The sequence below is a fragment of the Malaya genurostris genome, chromosome 1 (assembly GCF_030247185.1).
Source record: "Malaya genurostris strain Urasoe2022 chromosome 1, Malgen_1.1, whole genome shotgun sequence".
Taxonomy (NCBI): domain Eukaryota; kingdom Metazoa; phylum Arthropoda; class Insecta; order Diptera; family Culicidae; genus Malaya; species Malaya genurostris.
The window spans coordinates 147,674,138-147,693,654 of record NC_080570.1 but is presented as its reverse complement, the minus strand read 5'-3'; the positions used below and the strand labels follow the sequence as shown (position 1 = coordinate 147,693,654).

General features: G+C 38.5%; 1 protein-coding gene across 1 annotated transcript in view; it reads left to right on the top strand.

Annotated features, from left to right (window-relative positions):
• Positions 1 to 6,632: 6,632 nt before the first annotated feature.
• LOC131426143 (titin homolog) overlaps positions 6,633 to 19,517 on the top strand; it is a 204,438-nt gene continuing 191,553 nt past the window's right edge. Inside the window, exon 1 of the mRNA XM_058588602.1 lies at positions 6,633 to 7,208. The gene's annotated coding sequence lies outside the window, so the exon portion shown is untranslated. The remainder of the gene's footprint in view (positions 7,209 to 19,517) is intronic.

The window sequence follows — 19,517 nt, the reverse complement described above, 5'->3', positions numbered from 1 at the left end:
AGTACCAGCTACTTGAGCTTTTCAAACTAACGTACTTTTCAGTGACTAATTTATTAGTACACTTTTTAATACGTAAGAATAGATGCCCTGCGATCCAAATTTCCCGTCAACTGCGTACAATACAAGCTTCTTGACACAAGTCGAGACATGGCTTGCTTTGAATAATTTTTCCAACATTTTATTTTCACTGTGTTTTTGCAATCTCTAGGGGTACTCGCTATGGAAATTGCAATTGTCTCATGATCTGAAATCTTGCAATCGGTCTCCACACACGAATAAACACCGTCAAAATTGGAATATACGTGATCTATCAAAGTTCTGCTATGTCTTGAAATTCTTGTAAATTCATTCACAGTTTGTTTGAAACTGAAGAATTCTCCTAACTGTTTCAAGTGATTCGAGCTCTGATCACTGAGCCAATCAACGTTGAAATCTCCCGCAATAATATTAAGTTTACTAAAATCTACAAAATTTTCCCACCAGTTTTCTAGAATTTCCAGAAACTGGCGATCGCTTGAACTAGGGGAATGATATACAACTCCATAGTTTCCCATCTGTATGCCTCTCTCAACTGATATACCCAAGAACCAATTATTTCCAACTACTTCGTTTGATAGAATACTGAACTTAACGATTCTTAATCTGACTTTTCAAAAGATCAATAAATACATTAGCGGAATATCGATCACTCATCCCCACTATTTTCAGTTTTGTTTTACCAGGCGTGGGTACAACAGCATTGTAATTAACTCCAAAATTGCTTTCGATGTTATTTTTTACAGTCTGAATGTCTTCCCCTGTTGCACACTCAACAATAATCGAACCATTTTTACCATTTTAAAGTTACTGATCCTGTGTGATCCAACTTGTCTTCCAAAAATTTTCGTGTATCATCGCTCGTTTGTGACGACTCGATCGGTTTTATCACAATAACCGGGCGAGTCTTACGATTTTTAATGCTAACTTTTCTAATTTTAGATTTCCCTGATAAAATATCTGCGTATGAAATACCCTTTTTAGCAAAAAACTTCATTATTGTTTTCGTCATTATCATTGTCAACAAGCATCGTTTCTTCATCATTATTTGATAATAATTTTCGTTTTCGGCAGGGATTTCTGTCAGATTCCGAATGAGTCTTCCTCTCAACAATAATTTTTTTTCGGTTCTTTACAGCCAATTCATTGTAATTCTGCATGTTATTTGAAATCGGTAAACTTTTCAAATCTTCCAACTTTTTGGCAACACTGTTTTCTAAGCATGCCATCTTTCTCTCGAAAGCTTCATTGGAAGACCTGGGCTGACATTATGCATCTCGAATCGAGTTGCTCGAAACGATTATTTTTGAAGTCGATTCGACTGAACTGAGACATTACGTATCGCTTTCGACCTCGTGATCGAGATCCTAACAATGTGGTACTAGATTTCGACTGACGCTGCTCGAACTGTCATAACCAGAGATGCCATTTATACAGATTTATCTGTTCTATACAGATTTTTACATGCGCATACAGATTCAATACAGAGTACAGATTTCTTAAATTTAATACAGATTTATACAGATTTCACCAAAAGTATTAAGGAAAAAATTAAACTATCTATTAGTATTTGAGCTATCTATTAGTATTTGATTGCAATGACGCGATAAACGTTTAGGAATCAACGTACAAATCACTTTTTAAAATATATATTTTTTGTGCAGATATTTAATGAAGAACACTGAAATCCATTTATATTAAAATTTGTAACTAAATTGAACTTAAAAGTTAGACAAGTCTTGGCATCACTATTGCCAGACTGACAGTTGTATTACCTGACTTGACGTTCCATATTGGGTTTTGGAAATCCATCTCAACTTATGAAGTGAACATTTTCAAATTAGACAAGTATATGGCACCATAATTCAATTGTTGTTGATAGGAAAAAACTACAAAATTTCGTCGATGAATATAATATAAGATATGAAATTTAATCTACCACTCTATAACCATAATCTATTGGAATAACACCTTTTAATATAATTGTATTGTAGAAATGTCATTTTATTAGCGAATACAGATAAATACAGATATTTTATACGAATCAATACAGATTTTCTATGAAAATATCTGGCATCTCTGGTCATAACAAACATAGGTTAAAAAACCCATATACATTGCAATCATGAAAAAAATTAAACTGAATTATTGTTTGAGTATTTTCGATTACATTTATTCAGTTCAAGTACTGTAAAAAAGCAAACTGTTTGTAATACTGCGGTTTTAAGTTAACGAAATTAACATGAACACATTTCTGAAATTTAAATCAAGAAGCAGATTCATTTCCACTCCATTTGAAAACGTAAAGAATTTTTTCAAGCGTGTTCTTGTACACAATTTATCGATGAACTTTTGAAATTATAATAAAAAAAATTCTGTAGTTTTCATGTATTGTTTCAAATCTAATACAATTTACGTCATCCATATGTGTAGTTTTAATCAAAGGCTTGTAGGTTTTGCAACTTTCTTTGTAGTATTTTATCATATTTATTAGGAGATATTGCTTTAGCTAACATACCAGGAGCAACCCATTCTTTGTAGTGTTCATAATCTATTTAGGTACTAGAGTCAAATACACGCTAATAGCACGAGAATGTGATGCTTTTTGCATATTCAAAATACTTTCAAGGTGTTTGGACAAATTTTTCAATTTACTTTAGTTAGATATATGGGTAAAAACATTATTTGCTCATTGTTATCGATCGAATAAGCTTTTTCCTATAATCCGTTTGAGCGACGTTTTCTGTCCACAGGATTCAGAAATTTTATTACAAACTACAGTTACTGGGCATAGGTTAGTTTCGACTATTTTAAGTAAACACCACGCAGTTTTTAATTAATATGCTTTTTAAACGGTTCGACTTGTACATAATATGCCAAACACACAAAATATATATAACGATGTACAAAACAATGCATTAAAATTAAGATTATCAATACTAATATGTTTATGAAAATCTAAGATGTTATCGATAACTATCTAAATAAAAAAGAAACGTATTCGAAAACTCATAGTCGATAGTAATAAGGCTTTCGACCATTTCTTATCGAGTTCAGTTGTTTACGAGCTCGATTGTCTTGGTTCCATAATGCCAAAACTTCTCGATAATCTAATACTTCTTCGAGTGAAGTCGAACGAAGCTCGATGATCGACTTCGAATCGAGAACCGTAATACGAAACGTGGTCGATTCGATAAAATTTCAGTCGAATCGAGATACATAATGCCACCCCAGGGGTGATCAGTCTCTCGATTCCACTCTCTATTGCGAGAGGCGATCCCAAAATATTGGCACCCTTATATACCTTAGAGCGGTAAAAAACAACGTGTTTTGTCGGTTACATCACTTATACCATTATATTGCCTAAACCAAAAGTCACAGCCACACAAAAAGAACTTGATCAATGGCCTAACAATAGCGTTCAAATGAGCCAAAGCTTGTTAAAATTGGCTCAGCCATCTCCAAGAAACTTGTGCGGTAAAAAAAAACAACACGTTTTGTCGGTTACGTCACTTATACCATCATATCTCCGGAACCAAAAGTCACAGCCATCTCTGAGAAAATTGAGCGGTAAAAATATCTTCGAAAAGTACACACACACAGACATTTTCCGATCTCGTTTAACTGAGTCGAACGGTATATAAAACCCTAGGTCTCCGCGGCTCCATTCGAATGTCGGTTTTTCCAGCAATTCTAAAACCTTTCTATAGAGAAATGCAAAACCTTTCGGAAAAAAACAAAGTATGCCAGATAACTTTTTGTGGCAAAGTCTACTTGTCCAGAAAATTTCATTGAAATCTAAAGGGGTGCTGCCAATATTTGTTCGAGTTGGCACGAAATTCGTCTGTCAGCAGTTCGCTCTAGAGTTGTACGGCTTCCAGGATAAAAATGCATGAAAACTAGATGAAATAAATCTGTTGTTTATAAATACGAGTTTTGCGTTTGGTAGAAAAAAAGACTGAAATATATCCATAAATAGTTCATGTTTGACGAAGAACGTTTTTTTTTCTCTTCTACGCTTGCTGATCGCATTCAGCAGACAGACAATCCAGTTCGGAAAACCCGATACATATGCTTCATAGCACTTGTCGACAATGAACTAAATTTGCCGAGCACCCACTCATGTGGGCACTCAAACAACACCGTGAACAACTTGTCTAGTCTGCGAATTCCACTTTCATTCATTGGAAATTCATTTCCCCTTTTTCTGTTCATTTTAGAAGCAGCATCCTCTGAGAGAGAAAAAAAAGAAACACGGATGAAAGTTAGGGATGCCTTAACAATTTTCCCCATTTTCCGGTCGTGTCAAGAATTTCACTCTCTTTCAGGCTCTCTCTCTCTCTCGCCGCTTAGACACACACACATACACAAACATGTATCAGAAGCAATCGGGAAAAAACGAGACGAGAGCAAATCCCGACCCGATGGTTCAAGCCGGCCGGAAGACAGGACTTCCTGTCAGATTAGAACGTCTCGCGGAAGCGGAAGCTGTGTTCGTGCGCGTTTTGCCGTCATCGTGTGACAATTTTTGGTGCAGTAGTTAGTTCTCGTGCTAAATTGCTGGAAAATTCCCTCCGGGAACGGAAAGACCTGGTGAGGGGTCCGGTGAAAGTGACGGCTACCGGTGAACGGTGGCTGGTGTATCGAGTGCAAGTTGATTGAGTTATGCAAATTGTCTGTGTTCGTTGCCATCCGACAGCCTTCCTCCTTCGTGCGCCCCCCCCCCGGTTGCTGGTTTTTTGGGCCACCCGGCAAAGTGTGTTTCGATAAATTGTGTGTCTACGACGAAAGCCAGTCTTTCTTCTGCTGAGTAGGTGGAGGCCGGTGCTGGTGGTGCGACATTACAATCAACAAATCACTTTCCCAAACCGGCGAATAAAAAGAAGAAGAAGACCGTCATCATCGTAAGTGCGGTACAGTTTAAGACTTGAATTGGTCTGCTCACATTGATTTCAGGATTAAAAGAGCTTGCATGGCTTTCGGCCAATGCAGACGAGCTTTTGGAAAATCATGGGGACTCAAACCCAGATATATTCATTGGATCTACACAACTATTGTTAGACCAATTTTAGCATATGGATGTCTTGTATGGTGGCAGAAAGGAGAAGTCGCGACAGTTCAGTCAAAGCTAAATCATCTCCAAAGGATGGTCCTAATGGCGATGACAGGAGCATTCACAACAACTCCTACTGCTGCTCTAGAGGCGCTACTGTGTATTAAACCACTACATGTGTACCTAAAACAAGAAGCATTATCTTGTGCATACCGTCTTAAGGTTACAGGGCTTTGGAACAGTAACCCATTAGAATATGCTACCAGTCACACTCGCTTGTGGTCTCAAATGGTTCCCTGGGATGAGTATTTACTCGCTCCTAGTGACCTAACTCTCACATGCAGTTTTCCTTTTAAAACATTCAATGTGAGCTATCCTCTTCGTTAGGAATGATTGTCTGGTTGTCTGGAACGACAACTTGATGAACACATAGTTTGTTTTACGGACGGTTCTCTGTTGAATGGTCGTGCTGGTGCTGGTATCTACTGTCGTGAAATAGGCTGGAGCAGTCTCATTCACTTGGTAGATACTGTACTGTGTTTCAAGCAGAAATCTACGCAATTCTGTGTGGAGTACAATCGGCACTTCAGCAGAGGATCTGTGGTAAACGTATTTATTTTTGTTCCGACAGTCAGGCAGCCTTAAAAGCACTCAGTTCGAATGACTCACGGTCGAATCTAGTGATCGCATGTCGAACTCAAATTGAAGACCTCAGCATTTCAAATGCTGTTTACTTCATATGGGTACCCGGCCATTCTGGTATTACTGGAAATGAATGGGCTGATGAGTTGGCTAGAGCTGGTGCAACGAATGATTTCGTTGGTCCTGAACCAGCTTTACCACTTTCAACTAGTTGGATAAAGCACAAGATACGTTCTTGGGCTGCATCCAAACATGCCAGCTACTGGCGCAGCTTGCAAACTTGCGCTCAGACAAAAGCATTTCTACCAGATTTAAATCTGAAAATGTCAAAGTGTCTACTGCATTTCTCCAAGTATCATTGAAGTATTCTGGTCAGAGCTCTGACTGGACATTGCAAACTCAATTATCACATGGCTACTATTCAACGTGCTGAGTATTATTCGTGTGATTTGTGTAAATGCGATTATGGTACTTCATATCATCTGATATGTAACTGTTCCGCATTGACGCAGCTACGTATCCGGGTTTTTGGTTCTCCATACATGGTTGAGTCTGTGTATGTGGAGCTAAAATTGAAGGATATTCTCTCGTTTCTCACCCAATGTGGTAAGGAGCTATAGTCAGAAGGGTTCATCGTTCTTCCTGGAGTGAATGAATCCCTTCTGTATTCACCTTAAATAGGGTTTGGCAGATTGTTTGGCATCCTCTGGGGGGTACCGAATTTACTTCTGCTCGTACATACTGCGAGTCGTTCTGCATTCTTCCGGGAGTGCAGAATGGTGTCGCTTTTGTAAGATCTCTAAATCCTCTCGGGGGTTGGAGGTTTTATTAACAGCAGACTGTTCGGGACCTCGTAGAGGTTCAGAATTTCCTTCTGCTTCCACTAAATGTGATCCTCAGCAGATTGTTCAGCATCCCTTAGGGGTGCAGAATTTACTTCTGCTTTTATGTGTTTTTGTGTCGTCAATTTTTCCCATCCTCCTAGTCCAACCCTTACCATTTCCTTTCAATCCTTCCCTCTTATATATCGGGAAAATGATGCTAAAAACAAATTGATGGCAAGGCACAAATCTCCAAATATCAAGGGGAACGTGCCATTTGAGCCAATTTGTTCTGATTCCTGATTCCTGATTCCCAAACCGGCGAATAAAAAGAAGAAGAAGACCGTCATCATCGTAAGTGCGGTACAGTTTAAGACTTGAGGGGAATTCGCAGAATAAGCCACCCTCCCCCCGACCCCGCAACGCCAACATTGACTTGTTTGAGCAAACATCCGTCAGAATTGCAATAGCTTTTCGGCTTTCCTCGTCTTCACCGTCGTCATCGCGAAGAAGGAAGGACCACGGAGGAAACGACGGACGGACGGACGAAATCGTAAACGTACAACCTTTGTACACATCACAGTAATAGAGAAGTTAGAAGGCAGAAGAAAAAAAAACTCCAGATCTACGAAGAATCGTGCAGAATCGTGGGTGAGGTGAGTGTCAATGTCAGATTATTTACTCTAGGAATAACTGGACTACAATAGAGTCGAGAAAATATTTGATGTTTTCGCACATTCTTGTCGGGGGGGTGTTTCGTTTTGGGCTGGGGGGAGAAAGAGGATTTACTTTGCCGAGGGAGGCCTACTCAATCTGCACAATTGCTCGCACACAGTCAGGGCCGCCAGAGGGCGTTGAGATTAGAACTGACGAACTGTAGAATCGTCGTGTGTCTGTTTAATTCAATAAGCTATAATAAATTACAATTGAAACATGCACTAGCAGTGTCCAAATCCGACAGACGAATCCGACAGCATCGCTGTCAGAGTCACATCGGTCCTGAGTGCGTCTCTATCGCATCAAACGGCGCGTCGTCCCACATGACGCGTCCCGGCGGCCGTAGGTACCTGCCGTAAGCCCAAATGTCGGTAACAATCCAATTCAACGCGCATCCACATCCACCGGCTAGCTCCTGTTTCTACGTCCTCTTGATGTCGGGGTGACGGTTGCTTTCGCTCTCATCGACAAAAACGACGGTCGCCCTCGCGCGAACATACAGCTAACTCGCTATTTTATTATTTGCTGGGTCCCCACTTCACTTCACATTTCGCCCCCCCCCCCCCCCCCCCCCCTCCTTACACACCTTCAGGAAAACCCAACCAACACCAACGGAACCCCAAACGTCGTTTTGCAGTATCTTTCTTTCGTGTTAGCATGCTTGCCTGCTTTTGGGGGAGAAAATCCTCGGCAGAATCCTCGCAGCACAACGCCGGCATGCCGTTCGAGGGATCCGTTTTCCGGTGTTGGCTTTCTCCATTCATTCCATTCCGTTTGGTTTCAGGTGGACCCGGCAAGGATTCCTTCGACGAGCCGGTGGAGCATCGATAGCAACATCAGGTTCAGGGCTGAAACTAATAATGTTGATGGTTTTTTCTCTTCGGGTTTTAATTTGTTTACTTGACATGGTTCAATACACGTGAATCATGCAAAAAGACGGCTGATCAATTTATAATTTAGATTATATTTTGTACATAAACAATAGAAACTAATTTTATTGTATTCAGTGGAGCAGACAGCCTCTGCTTTTTCGACATCCTGCAGTGGAGTGCCCCGGAACACTCTCTTAGTATCCATTTGTTTACGAATAAAAATATCCAACTTTTATTGTTCTTGTCTCGTAAAAAACATTAAAATAGACAAGGAAGGAAAAACAGCAACTTCAATGTGGCTTTATTCATGCATTCGATAGGAAAAAGGGTAAATTCAGAACTATTTCCGAAATGTTCCGAGAATCAATTTGTGATACGTACAGTAACCATAAACAAGAACAAGACAAAGCCCAAGACCAAGACCAAGACCAACACCAAAACTAAGACTAAGACCAAGACCAAGACCAAGACCAAGACCAAGACCAAGACCAAGACCAAGACCAAGACCAAGACCAAGACCAAGACCAAGACCAAGACCAAGACCAAGACCAAGACCAAGACCAAGACCAAGACCAAGACCAAGACCAAGACCAAGACCAAGACCAAGACCAAGACCAAGACCAAGACCAAGACCAAGACCAAGACCAAGACCAAGACCAAGACCAAGACCAAGACCAAGACCAAGACCAAGACCAAGACCAAGACCAAGACCAAGACCAAGACCAAGACCAAGACCAAGACCAAGACCAAGACCAAGACCAAGACCAAGACCAAGACCAAGACCAAGACCAAGACCAAGACCAAGACCAAGACCAAGACCAAGACCAAGACCAAGACCAAGACCAAGACCAAGACCAAGACCAAGACCAAGACCAAGACCAAGACCAAGACCAAGACCAAGACCAAGACCAAGACCAAGACCAAGACCAAGACCAAGACCAAGACCAAGACCAAGACCAAGACCAAGACCAAGACCAAGACCAAGACCAAGACCAAGACCAAGACCAAGACCAAGACCAAGACCAAGACCAAGACCAAGACCAAGACTAAGACTAAGACTAAGACTAAGACCAAGACCAAGATCAAGACCAAGACCAACACTAAGACTAAGACCAAGACCAAAACCAAGACCAGGACCAAGACCAAGACCAAAACCAAGACCAATACCAAGACCAAGACCAACACCAAGACTAAGACTAAGACCAAGACCAAGACCAAGACCAAGACCAAGACCAAGACCAAGATCAAGATCAAGATCAAGACCAAGACCAAAACCAAGACCAAGACCAAAACCAAGACCAAAACCAAAACCAAAACCAAGACCAAGACCAAAACCAAGACCAAAACCAAAACCAAGACCAAGACCAAGACCAGGACCAAGACAAACACCAAGACTAAGACTAAGACTAAGACCAAAACCAAGACCCAGACCAAGACCAAGACCAAAACCAAGACCAAGGCCAGGACCAAGACCAAGACCAAGACCAAGACCAAGACCAAAATCAAGATCAAGTTCAAGATCAAGACCAAGACCAAGATCAAGACCAAGACCAAGACCAAGACCAAGACCAAGACCAAGACAAACACCAAGACTAAGACTAAGACTAAGACCAAAACCAAGACCCAGACCAAGACCAAGACCAAAACCAAGACCAAGGCCAGGACCAAGACCAAGACCAAGACCAAGACCAAAATCAAGATCAAGTTCAAGATCAAGACCAAGACCAAGACCAAGACCAAGACCAAGACCAAGACCAAGACCAAGACCAAGACCAAGACCAAGACCAAGACCAAGACCAAGACCAAGACCAAGACCAAGACCAAGACCAAGACCAAGACCAAGACCAAGACCAAGACCAAGACCAAGACCAAGACCAAGATCAAGATCAAGACCAAGACCAAAACCAAGACCAAGACCAAGACCAAGACCAAGACCAAGACCAAGACCAAGACCAAAACCAAGACCAAAACCAAAACCAAAACCAAGACCAAGACCAAAACCAAGACCAAAACCAAAACCAAGACCAAGACCAAGACCAAGACCAAGACCAAGACCAAGACCAAGACAAACACCAAGACTAAGACTAAGACTAAGACCAAAACCAAGACCCAGACCAAGACCAAGACCAAAACCAAGACCAAGGCCAGGACCAAGACCAAGACCAAGACCAAGACCAAGACCAAAATCAAGATCAAGTTCAAGATCAAGACCAAGACCAAGACCAAGATCAAGACCAAGACCAAAATCGAAAACAAAAACAAAAACAAAAACAAAAACAAAAACAAAAACAAAAACAAAAACAAAAACAAAAACAAAAACAAAAACAAAAACAAAAACAAAAACAAAAACAAAAACAAAAACAAAAACAAAAACAAAAACAAAAACAAAAACAAAAACAAAAACAAAAACAAAAACAAAAACAAAAACAAAAACAAAAACAAAAACAAAAACAAAAACAAAAACAAAAACAAAAACAAAAACAAAAACAAAAACAAAAACAAAAACAAAAACAAAAACAAAAACAAAAACAAAAACAAAAACAAAAACAAAAACAAAAACAAAAACAAAAACAAAAACAAAAACAAAAACAAAAACAAAAACAAAAACAAAAACAAAAACAAAAACAAAAACAAAAACAAAAACAAAAACAAAAACAAAAACAAAAACAAAAACAAAAACAAAAACAAAAACAAAAACAAAAACAAAAACAAAAACAAAAACAAAAACAAAAACAAAAACAAAAACAAAAACAAAAACAAAAACAAAAACAAAAACAAAAACAAAAACAAAAACAAAAACAAAAACAAAAACAAAAACAAAAACAAAAACAAAAACAAAAACAAAAACAAAAACAAAAACAAAAACAAAAACAAAAACAAAAACAAAAACAAAAACAAAAACAAAAACAAAAACAAAAACAAAAACAAAAACAAAAACAAAAACAAAAACAAAAACAAAAACAAAAACAAAAACAAAAACAAAAACAAAAACAAAAACAAAAACAAAAACAAAAACAAAAACAAAAACAAAAACAAAAACAAAAACAAAAACAAAAACAAAAACAAAAACAAAAACAAAAACAAAAACAAAAACAAAAACAAAAACAAAAACAAAAACAAAAACAAAAACAAAAACAAAAACAGAAACATAAACATGACATATAAATTAAGACAATAACATAGAAACAATCCTAAAAACTCTGAAAACTCAAATTCTAAAAACCGAAAAGCATGAAACCCTCAAACATAAAAACCGAAAAATCTTTAAATCACAAAATCTTTAAATTCTAAAATCTCGTAATCCCAAAAATTTAAAAAAAAATCTTAAAATTCCAAAATTCCAAAAACTCCCAGCCATCAGACATCGAAAAATTTCCCGAAAATCTAAACGCAAAAATCTGGAAATCCCTAAACCTCAACCCAAGAACTCTAGAACCCAAAATCGTAGAAACCCGAAAACTCTAAGACCCAAAACCTCAAAATCCTAAAAATCCAAACAACCGAAAACTGAAATGCTCAAAAAACCACTAAAGCTAAAAATATCAAAATCCTGAAAGTCAAAAAAAAAAACACAAAACCCAAACATCTAAAAACCCGAGGGGAACCAAAATCCCGAAAACCCTTAAAACTAAAAAAAAAACAAAAGTTTGAAAATCTGGAAACACAAAGAATCAAAAGCCCACGATCCTAAAGTTTTTAAAACATTAAATCCAAAAAACTCTTGAAACCAAAAAATTAGTAATAACCAAAAAACTCGTAGACCAAAAAATAAATCTAAATCCCAAACAAAACAAAAACCAAAATCCCTAAGAACCCGAAAACCGAAAACACCAAAAATTAAAAAAAAAACAAAAGCATGAAAGCATGAAATCTCAAAGACCCAAAAAGTAAAACAACCCTAACAACACAAAACCCAAAAATATAAAAACCCATAAACTGAAACACTCAAAAGCCCAAAAAATCAAAATCTTCAAATATCAAGAAACCAAAAATAAACCCTAGAACCTAAAATCCCAAGAACATTTTTAGAACAAATCTGAAAACCCTCAAATCCCAAAAACTCTAGAAACCCAAAAACTTAAAACGCAGCAATCTAAAAGCACCATAACACCTAAAAAAACCAAAACTCCGGAAACCCTTAAAACCCAATAAACAGAACCTTAAAATCTTAAAACCCAAAAAATCAATAAATGTAAAAACTCACGATTTTTAAAATTCTAAAACCTTGAAACCAAAAAACTTAGACCACTAAAATAAAAAAAAACAGAAAACTCAAAAACCAAATCCTTAAATCACAAGAACATTAAAACCGCAAATTCCAAGATCCCAAAATAAAAAAAAAACAAATACCCAAAACCTCAAAACCCTAAACACCCAAAGACCCAAAAAATCTAAGTTCTAAAACCCCATAAACCAACAACTCCAACCCCGAAAAAATTAAAAACCCGAAAACCTGAAATGCCATAAATAACTAGAAACCGAAAAACAAAAAAAAAAGCCTAAATCTTAAAAGGCTTCAAGCCCCAACACTTAAAATCCCTAAAATCCAAAAACCGAAATACTTAAAATCCCAAAAGTTTATAAAAATTGCGAGCCCAAAAACACCAAAAACCTAAAACCCAAAAAATTTAAAATCCGAAAACTTGAACAGAAAGCCGAAAGTCTGATACCCAAAACAAAAAAATTAAAACTGCAAAATTCAATAAAATCATAAATTTAGGTAAAATACTCACAAAACCAAACATGCGAAAGCCCAAAAAACTTAAAGTTTCAAAATCCGAAAAATCCAATGTTAATTGATGTTAATTGATAGCCTAGAAACTAGAAACTATTAAATGAAAAACTTAAAAACCCAAAAAATTTAATAACCGAGGAACTCAAAATGCCTTGAATAACAAAAAGAAACTACAAACCTAAACACCGAACAAAAAATTTCATAATCTAGAAACTCTTAACCAAAAAAAATCCCTTGGTATAAAACACCAAAAACTTTAAGTCCGAAAACTTAAATACTCAAAATCCCTATAAGCATAAAAATTCAACGAAAAATAATCTGAGCCCGAAAATCTGAAAGCTCATAAACTTGAAAAATTCTGAAAACTCCTAAATCTAGGGACCTAAACACGTAGAAAACCCAATGCCACACAACCAAAAGGCAATAAGCAAAAACCGATCCGAGAAAGGAAACAGTTATCAGAGAAAGTGTAAATATAATGGATGAATGAGATAAAAAAGAAAGGTGAAGTCGAAGATGGGTCTGGAAAAGGAGACAGAGAAGCAGATGAAAACAAAATCAGAGAAGTAGATGAAGATGTCACGACAAAATCAAAGACACTTCGGCCAAAGACAAGAACAAGGACGAGACCAAAGACTAGGCCAAAGACAAGACCGAAAATAAGACCAGAGACATAACCAAAGACAAGTATTAGAACAAGACTAAAGACACGACCAAAGACAACACCAAAAAGAAGACTAAAGACAAGAACAAAGACAGCACCAACAACAAAACCACAAACAAGAATTAAGATGAGACCAGAGACAAGATCAATGACAAAACCTACACTGTAAACTAAATGCACCTGAAAATTAACACTTGTGCAGTACTCAGAATGCCCGGGTTGGTGGTTCAATGCATAGGGCACTGGGCTCACAAGCCAGTTGTCGTATGTTCGAGCCCCGACCTTGGAAGGATTCTTAGTGTCAGTAGGATCGTGGCACTAGCTATGCAATGATTCTGTACGCTATGAATCGGCTGCGGAGTCTGTTGAAACAGAAAGGCCAAGTTCCACGAAAGGAATGTAATGCCAGGACTTTGCTTTGCTTTGCAGTACTCAGAAAGTTAGTTGGAAAAATAGCATCTAGAATTTGCTCAAAAACTGAAAAATAAAACAAAATTACCATCTTGTTAATCTTATTTACCTAAAAATAGCTAAAAATTATCGCAATAATTTACCTAGATTATTAGTTTGGGTACCTCCATTGGAACCTGAATAGAATGTTCCCAGGATGAAAAAAAAAAGAGCAACAAACTCAGAATTAAGGTCAATTATCCAGATAGTGTTCAACTATTTATGGGCAGAATAAGATTAAGATAAGATAGATTTATTATTTTTGTCAGACTTTCTATGTACTCCAGAAGTATTTATTACTAGGTGAATACGGTTTACCGACTAAGCAAAACAAAAAACAGGACCAAATACAAGACCAAAGAGACAAGACTGAAGATAAGACAGAAAACAAGACCAAGTAAAAAACCAAAGACAAAAACAAAGACAAGACTGAGGACACGATCTAAGATAAGATCAAAGATTAAACCAAAGGTAACACCATAAACAAGACCTAAGACAAGACTGAAGACAAGAACAAGGATGGGATCAAAGACAAGTCGGAGAACAAGACCAAAGATAGAACTGAAAACAAGACCAAGGACAATACCAAAGTCAAGATCAAAGACAAGACCAAAGACAAAACCAAAGACAAGACCAAAGTCAAGAGCGATAAGAGACCAAGAACAAGACCAAAGACAAGACTGAAGACACAACCAAAGACGCGATCAAAGACAAGTCCAAAGACAAGACCAAAGATAAAACCACAGACAATACCAAAAACAAGACCAGACAAGACCAAAGACAAAACCAAGGACAAGACCAAAGACAAGACTAAAAACAAGACCAAAGACAAAACTGAAGGCAAGACCACAGACAAGACCAATGACAAGACCAATTCAAGACCAAGGACAAGACCAAAGACAAGATAAAAAACCAGGCCTAAGACAAGATTTAGAACAAGGTCAAAGAATTAGCAAAAGATACAATACTAGACCAAAACCACGTATAAAACCTTGGGTCGATCACTAAAACCAAATCAACATATAATTAAGATACCACATTCCAATGCAAACGGTGCCTTATATTTCAACAAACTCTTAAGTTGTACATGACAATATTATGCTAGAGTTCTACTGATTCTAAGAATCTTTGGAAATTGAGGCTCAAATATACGACAACTGGTTCGCAAGATCAACGCTTTTCATTTTGAGCCACCGGGTATTTGTACTCGAAACCCGATCTGAACCCAAACCCGACGACGGGTTTAGTAAAATATTGTTTATCGGCTTCGGGACGGGTGCGGGTGACAATTTTTCCATTTTAAACGACTAGAAAACTCGACCCGAAAAAAAAACTGACAGGCTCAGATTAGGTTCGGATACTGGGGAAATATTTATTTGGAATTCGAATCAGGTACAGGAAGAAAATTTATTGTAGGGTTCGGGTACAGGTAAAGAATACCAACCATCATTGCATTCACTAGTAAGTGTCATACTGTGTAGAGGATTTTCCTCACTTTTTTAATGTTTCGTCTACGACTCATCAGTGCATTAGTAGTTTATGTTATAGCACCTCACGCTTCAACAAGTACCGTTAAGAGTATATCTGTTCAAAGAGTGCTTCAGATAAATATCCGACCCTGATGCTCGCAAAGTTGTGCGTAGTGTTGTGCGTAGACGTAAAGGAATTGTTTTAGTACTATCCCTTCATACGTTGCCTTGTGATGGCCCACATTTGCAGAAATTGCTGGTAACATTTGAGAACCAAGTTTTGCCAGCTTGACTGAAAACCTACATAAAGACTGTCCCGGAAAGTATGGACGCACTTTGATTTCGCTGTAAATAATTCACAAGTGTTAGATATTTTATTCGATATACTGATAATATTAGACTACAACAACAGAATATTATTCTCAACATTTGCTACTTAGCCATTGTAGACTAGCTGGCGCACCTTCTTACGAACGTTTCTCATTAAATTCCATACACACTTTTTTCCAATCTGTTTTCGAACTGTTGCGTGGTTTCGGCTGCCGAGACATATTTCCTAATATGTGCCTTCGTTAATGCCCGAAACTCCTCAATTGGTCGAAGTTGTGGGCAATTTTGTGGATTCATGTCTTTTGGGACGAAAGTTACATTTTTGGTAGTATACCATTCTACCGTTGATTTCGAGTAGTGGCCAGAAGCAAGATCTGGCCAAAAGACAAACGGATCCTTCTGGATTCGAATCATGGGTAGAAGTTGTTTTTCTAAACATTCCTTGATGTATATTTCGCTGTTCATTGAAGCAGTGGTGATGAAGGGTTTCGAAATCTTACCGCAGCTACAAATTGCTTGCCAGACCATAGTTTTCTTACCATATTTTTCGACTTCAATCGATGTCTCGGATTGGTTTAACACTTGCCCTTCTTGCACCGTATAATATTGTGGTCCCGGCAAGGATTTGTAATCGAGTTTCACGTAGGTTTCGTCTTCCATGATTATGCAGTTCAAATTTCTAGCAAGAATCGTGTCGTACAGCTTTCAAACCCTCGGCCTGATCGATGCTTCTTGTTTCGGACTACGTTTTGGTTGTTTCTGCTTCTTATAGGTTCGAAGATTCAAACGTGCTTTAGCACGAAGAACATTTGACTTAGAAGCGCCCACTTTTTTGGCCACATCCCGAACTGAAACCTCCTTCTTTTGCTCGAACGCCTTCAGTATACGTTTATCCAACTGAGGGTTAGCAGGACCTTTTTTTCGACCCGTTTTCGGTTTATCCTCAAAGGTGTTATCCTCACCGAACTTCCTGATTGCATTTCGCACGGCGTTTTCGCTTACTCCTTCCATTTTTGCTATCTTTCTCAGTGGCAGTCCACGTTCTGTGCACCATTTGTACACAATTTTTCGACTGATGAAAACGAATAAACAACTGCACAAGTGGTTAGAGAAGAGTGTAAACAACAGGACGCAGCCATAAAAATTGACAGATTCTGAACCATTGCGAAATGGCAGCGGTTTTTGGTTGCTTCCATACATTCTGGGACAGTCTTTAATGCAAAACAATGTCTAATATATCAACAGACTTCACAGTCGAATCATAAATTCAAAGGACAAAAGTTGCGGTCTTACTGATTTTGAGAATCTGTCGAACTAGCTTTTCACTCTGAACCACCAACCCAGTTTCTAAATACTACTGACGGTCATAAAGCTCGCGACCAAATGGCGTATTGTTGAGAGTGATATCCTTTCTTCTTTCACGCTTCGTCTGCGACTCGTGCACTAGCAGTTTGTGTTGAATTTAAGTACCGCTAAGAATATTTTTGAGATTTTCAGAGAAATTTTGGATCCTGATATTCGTGTGGTGCGTAAGCGTATAGCAATTCCTATAGTCTCATTCCTTCATACGTTGTCTTTTGAAACAGGATGGCCCATATTTGCAGAAATTGCTGGTAACATTTGAGAATCAATTTAACAGTTTTATCGCAAACCTGCTTACTGTGACGTCGTTTCGACACAAATTGCTGGAAAATCTGTCAGGAAAATATCCGACATACGACATTGCTATTCAAAATCAGTAAAAACTGACCCAAAAATGTTAAACTGATGTCAAATGAGAAAAAAACTTCTGCTGCCTATAATTTCTCCGAACTAACGAAACAGGTAATTATAATGACATATTTACAGCAGAAGCTCAATATACAAAGGAAGAAGTTGTAAAAGCGAATGAAGACCATAAAACGTTCGAAAGATTTCGAAAACCTTTTTTTTTTTGGCGCTGTTCGTGTTTCTGAAACTCGTCTTTGATAATGAACTTAATTGCAGCTCCGATTTCCTACATGTAATTCAATTATTATTTAATTTTCTTGACAAATGTTTTTAATCATAAACTGGTAAAATTCCGCATGGCCTGAAGGCTCCAAAAACAAAAAATCAAAATTATTAGTTAGCATTTTTCTCCAATCTTCGATGCTGCCATCATACGAGAGTTTCGCAGGAAAAAGGCAGAACTTCACCAATTATACTCAAGAACGTGAAATCCGATAAGGAAATAATTGTGGTATGAATTATGCATGCCATAAAATAACATTAATCACCGAAATTAAAGTATTTTCGTTGTACTTTCCTTTCTTGGAACCGGACGGACGGACGGATCTTTAACGACGACAAATCGACCATTTATCATACCGTAAAATTATCGCTCCGGCCTCCCCCGTCAGCCCCCTCCCTGGCCGCGTGTGACAAACTCATATTTAATAACATTATTAAAATGAGCTTAATCTGACACCGCCGAACAAATAGTTGCCATTAAACCAGCCAGCATAAATAATTGGCCCCGAGAAAACATCTCTTCGTGGCAGTTCAGTGTGAACAACACTCATTACCCTCCTCCTGTCCCTGTCACTGCTCACGATAACGTTCACACACATGCACACATGCAATTAAGGAGGCACACAAAATAAACAATGTCCCTTCCGAGTATTGCTGTTTGCATCGCAAAACCACACACCAAAAAGAACGAAAAACCAACAGCAACCAACCAAACGAGGAAATGCGAACATCGTCGTCCGGACTGGCCAACCCGACCCAACACCTTTTTTGGCAGCTTTTCACAGCAACAGCAGCAGCAAGAACCGACAGAGAGGTGTCATATTGCGGCAATTGCACTCCGACGTCCGCCTCTGACACTCGACGACGCCCCTCCGAAGCCTATTGAAGAATTAAATTGAACCACTGCCAAATCTGCTACAAGTTTATGGTAAATATTGTGTACAAACTACGCGCACCTAATTTGTGTAAGGAAACACAAAATCGTCGACGTCGCTTGCTTTGTTAATTGTGTCATTCCCACCCCCTCTCCGAATCCGAAGCCGAAGCCGAGCAAACCTAGCCAAAACATGCCTAGTCCCGGTACTCCGTGGGGTTCGTCGAATGACTGCTCAAGGTTTCCTCCCCCGCCTAGAAAAGCCGGTACCGTTTTTTCTTGTTCTTCTTCTTCTTCATTCGATCCCACGATACTGACTCATAACAATCAACCCGGCATGTGCCTCTTTATGGAATAACAAATATTGGCAAAAACATATCATTTATGAAAGAGGTTTCGGTTTTCCTCGAGCACTTCTCATCCAGCTTGTTGGACGTGCCGGAGTAGTACTAGTAGTAGTAGTGGGGGAGTGGGACACACATTCCTGCCTAGTCGCATTTTCCCCCGGAAGGCAAGGAAAGACACAAACGGTGGTGTGATATCCTGCTGAATAATGCAGAGGGAGGATACGGCGAACAAGTGTCGAAATGGGAAAACAGGCAGGATCATCTTATGCGCTAGCAAGATGTTGTTGTTGTTTTTGTTGGTGATGATGCTTATGAGTGTTTTCCTTGCCAGCCACACCATGCCAGCCGTCGACGGTTAGGTTAATGTGAAACCGGATGAAGGTGTGTTAGTGAAACAATAATAAGCTTAGGTAAAAGGATGAAGTCTAGCTGCGGTATGCAAAGTCAAGCAGGTTGAATCCGAATCGTTTTAGAAACGAGGAAGTCTACCGGATAGACTGGATGAAAATGTTTTT